Below are 5,094 nucleotides of genomic sequence, written 5' to 3'. Positions count from 1 at the left end.
AAATTTTGTAGGAGGAGTTCGTTAAAATATGACCCCTAAAAAAGGCCACAAAAAATGGCTACAAATCCCAACGTAAATCAAAATGGCGGACTTCCTGTTTGGTTTAGCAGATGGTTCCAAGAGACTTTTTTGTACATCGTGGGCTCTTATGTATGCCTCTAAATTATCATAGCGCTAGGTGAAACGTACAACCGGGAATGCTTCGTTAAAGAGGAGTTTTTTAGCTCAAAATGTGATGCCCGGCCCCTACGGGACTTCCTGTTGGGTTTAGCACATGGCACCAAGAGACTTTTTTGTACATCGTGGGCTGTTAAATTTGTCTCCAAATTTTCGTAGCTCTTGCTGCTTCGTACAACTGGGAATGCTTCATTAAGAGGGAATTTTTTCCTTCGCAATCTGTGCATGCCACGGCAACAGCGTGCGACGAAATAAAAAGCTTTCAATAACTTTTCATCTTCAACATTTTAAGATGAATCACACCAAGTTTGGAGATGATCAGATAAACTCTGTAGGAGGAGTTCGTTAAAATAAGACCCCTATGAAATGGCCCAAAAAATGGCAACACGTTCCAAAGTAAATCAAAATGGCGGACTTCCTGTTCGGTTTAGCATATGGTTCAAAAGGAGTTTTTTGTACCTTGAGGGCTGTTACATATGTCTTCAAATGTTGGTAACTCTAGGTGAAATGTACAGCCGGGAATGCTTCATTAAATAAGAATTTTGAAACACAAAATTTGATGCCTCGCCTCTGGCGGACTTCCTGTTAGGTTTAGCATATGGCACCAACAGGCTTTTTTGTAGATCATAGTCTGTTACATATGTGTACCAATTTTCGTGGCTCTCAATTAAACGTACCACCGGCAATGCTTAGTTAAGTAAGAATTTTGAAACTGTAAATTTGATGCCCCGCCACCGTCATATAGTATGTCAAAAACTTTAGATTTTTTACCATGATGTTGTCCCAGGTGTTGAGATGGTACAGCCCAAGTTTGAAGTCAATCGGGTTAACCGTGTAGGAGAAGCGGGCAAAAGTATGACCCCTGTAAATGTGCAAAAATGGGCCAAAATTGGACATTCAAATACTCATACCTCACTTCCTGTCTATTTTAGGGTACACATATCAAAGAGGTTTTTGTTCATCTGGATGTGCTACAGGTGCCACACAATTTTCGTAGCCATAGGACAATCGTAGCGGGACAGGGATCCGTTAAACCTATGTAGGTGGCGCTACAGAGCCATTTTTCTGTTATCATGTATGGCGACTTTAAAATATCAAATTTTTCGCCAGGCCCGATCTGCGTGTAAAGTTTGGTGAGTTTTCGTTCATGTTTAGTGCCTCAAAAATGTGGTTGTTTGCGGAAAAGAATAATAAAGAAAAAGAATAATAAGAATTCCTTGAAAAACAATAGGGGCTCGCAGCGGCACCGCCGCCGCCGCTGCTCGGGCCCTAATAATAATAAGAATTCCTACAAAAACAATAGGGCCTCGCAGCGGCACCGCCGCCGCCGCTGCTCGGGCCCTAATAATAATAAGAATTCCTTCAGGAACAATAGGGACCTCGCAGCGGTCGCTGCTCGGGCCCTAATAATTTTTACAAAAACAATAGGGACCTCGCAGCGGTCGCTGCTCGGGCCCTAATAATAATTTTTACAAAAACAATAGGGACCTCGCAGCGGTCGCTGCTCGGGCCCTAATAATAACAATAATAACTAGAGCTGCGAGCAGCTATAAAGGGCCCTCGCAGCCCGGGCCACGTTGGAGTCCTTGCACGTTGGGGTACTTGCACGTTAGGGTACTGGCACGTTGGGGTACTGGCATATTGGAAGCAAAATTTCTTTGAAAATGGCATAATAAACGTTTACATGTAGAATATTTTTTTTGCCAGTGTGTATCAAGCTCAACGGGTTTTGGGGATTGTTAAGACCTGCAAAAATCTGCGTCCTTTTTTATTTTTAGGCAATGAGTTGCCCTGATTGGTATTTTTTGTAAAAGTGTATATATACATCATCGCTCGTTGTACTCATTGCACAATGTTACTTTTATTGTCCAAAGGGGCAATCAAAAATGAATAAAACAAAATGGAAACGTACATACGTTTGGATCGGTGTGAAGCCAGTGAACAATTTGAGTGGTGGAAACTAAAAGAATATTCATAAATGACTTAGTCATCACACTTAGAATGAGTTTACATTTTTTGTACAAAATACCGTATGTGTGTGTGTTTTTTTTTTATATAAGCCTCAAGGGCTAGGTGGCGCTGTATTTATAACTGAATGTTGTCATCGAGATACCTTCAGGCCTTGATTATAAGCATACATGTCAAGTGTGGGATTTTTTTTGGAGCATGTACCGTGGAGTTATTAAGCATATCCTTCATTCACGATATTGCTTTTAATGTCCACAGAGGCTATCAAAAATAAATAAAAATATATATATGTTTGGATAAGTCTGATGCCAGTGAACATTTTGAGTGGTGGAAACTAAAAGAATATTCATAAATGACTGAGTTATCACACTTAGAATGAGTTTACATTTTTTGTACAAAATACCGTATGTGGGGTATTTTTTTTTTTATGCCTCAAGGGCTAGGTGGCGCTGCATATATAACTGAATGTTGTCATAGAGATAGCTTCAGGCCTTGACGATAAACATACATGTCAAGTTTGGGATTTTTTGGAGCATGTACCGGGGAGTTATTAAGCATATCCTTTTTCAGTGCGAAACACAAATTTTGATGCCCCGCCTTCATCATATAGTATTTGGAAAGGTCAAGATTTTTCCCCCTGTCGTTGGCTCAGGTCTTGACATGGTCCAGGTCAAGTCTTAACTCAGTCAGATGAAACGTGTAGGAGAAGTGGGCAAAAGTCTGCCCCCTGTGAATGTGCAAAAATAGTCAAAAATGGGACATTCAAAAATTCGTAGCCAACTTCCTGTTCATTTTAGCATATGGGTCCAAGAGACTATTTTGTAGGTCTTGGGCTCCCTCATACACCTAAAAATATTCGTCGTTCTTGCTTAAACGTACAACCGGGGCTGCTTCGTTAAAAACTTCTCGGGGGGCGCTATTGAGTCATTTTTGTAAAAATAGCACAATCAACAATAAAATATTGCTCATTTTACCAGGCCAGATGTGTGTGCCAAGTTTCATGAGTTTCTGTGCATGTTTAGACCCTCAAAACTGGCGTTGTTTTCTTGGCGAACAGCGCTTAGCCACACCCACAGCAATTCGCGAAAACTCACAAACTTCGTGTTGTGACATCATGAAGGCCGAAACCCTCATCTGAGCAAATATGAGGTAGGTCCAGTTAACGTGTTTGGAGAAAAACGTAGAAGAAAATTCATAAGAAAAAAAATTGCCACTAGGTGGCACTATCAGTTAGATGAAATATAAGTCAGTAGGTGTCTTTAGGGCTGGACTCTCATCAAATGTGTGAAATTTTGAGAAGATAGGATCATCTCGGTCAAGTTAATGCAGCTTTTATTTTCACGAAAAATCTTCAGACTTTGCGTCACCGTAGCGGCCACACCCTTTGGCGAAAAGTTACAATATTCGGTGTGGGGCATGATCAACATCTTAAGGCTTTTCTGACCAATTTTCAAATGGATCCCTTCAACAAGCTCAGCACAGTAGCTAAAAACGTAAAGTATGACATTTATTGTAACCACTAGGTGGCGCTATATGTATAACTGAATTTTATCATATAGATGTTTTCAGGCCGTGACTATTACGTTGCCTGAGAAGTTTGAGATTTTTTGGAGCTTGAACATGGGAGTTATTAAGCATTTGCTCTTTCTGGACAAATGAAATTTTAAAGGCAATATTTGATGCCCCGCCCCCGTCATATAGTATTTCAAAAAGGCAAGATGTTTTGCCCAGTTGTTCTAACAGGTCTTGAGATGATAAATGCCAAGTTTGAAGTCAATTGGATGAAAAATGTTTGCAAAGGGGGAAAAAGCATGACCACAGTGAATGTGCCAAAATAGGCCAAAATTGGATATAAAAAAATTCATAGCTCACTTCCTGTACATTTTAGCTACATGGTCCCAAGAGACTTTTTTGTGCGTCTCGGGGTGCTACACGTGCCTGCCAATTTTTGTTGCTCTAGCTCAAACGTGCCGGGCTTGGTTTTTATTTTTCTACGCTAGGGGGCGCTATCGAGTCGCATTGTTATGACGACTTAATAATATCTAATTTTTCGCCGGGCCTGAGGAGTGTGCAAAGTTCGGTGAGTTTTCGGGAATGTTTAGGTACCCAAAATCGCGATCGTTTGCGGAGAATAAAGAAGAAGAAGAAGAAGAAGAATAATAACTAGAGCTGCGAGCAGCTATAAAGGGCCCTCGCAACCTGGGCCACGTTGGGGTACTTGCACGTCGGGGTACTGACATGTTGGGGTACTGTTTCATAGGAAACCGTCTAAATTGTAAATGTTTTTGCCATGCTTTGTGCTTGCAAAGTTTCACGGAAAGGCCAAAAATGATGCACAATTAACAAAATAAAATCAAAATGGTTTGGCACATGGCTATAGAATATTTTTTGTAGGTATTAGACTGATAGGTGTGCCTCCAAATATTCACACATCTAGCTGAATCATATAATCGGAAATACTTCATAAAAATGTCTAGAGGGCGCTATTGAGCCATTTATTACAAATTGCACAACAAATCTCTAAAATATTCATGTTCTTGAGAGGTCTGATCTGTGTGCAAAGTTTTGAGTTTTCGCTCGTTTAGACAAAAAAAAAAAAGCAGCATTTTACTTGGAAAATAATGCATCGCTATGGCAACGGCTTGCGACAAAATAAAAAAAACTTTCGATAACTTTGCATCTTAAACATCTTAAGATGAAACACACCAAGTTGGAAGACAGTCGGATAAATTTCGTAGGAGTTCGTTAAAATGTGACCCCTAAAAAAGGCGTAAATCAAAATGCCGGACTTCCTGTTTGGTTTAGCATATGGTTCTAAGAGACTTTTTTGTACATCGTGGGCTCTTATGTATGCCTCCAAATTATCATAGCGCTAGGTGAAACGTACAACCGGGAATGCTTCGTTAAGAGGAGTTTTTTAGCTCAAAATGTGATGCCCGGCCCCTGCGG

The sequence above is a fragment of the Festucalex cinctus genome, chromosome 11 (assembly GCF_051991245.1).
Source record: "Festucalex cinctus isolate MCC-2025b chromosome 11, RoL_Fcin_1.0, whole genome shotgun sequence".
Taxonomy (NCBI): domain Eukaryota; kingdom Metazoa; phylum Chordata; class Actinopteri; order Syngnathiformes; family Syngnathidae; genus Festucalex; species Festucalex cinctus.
Note: the sequence above shows the minus strand (reverse complement) of the source record.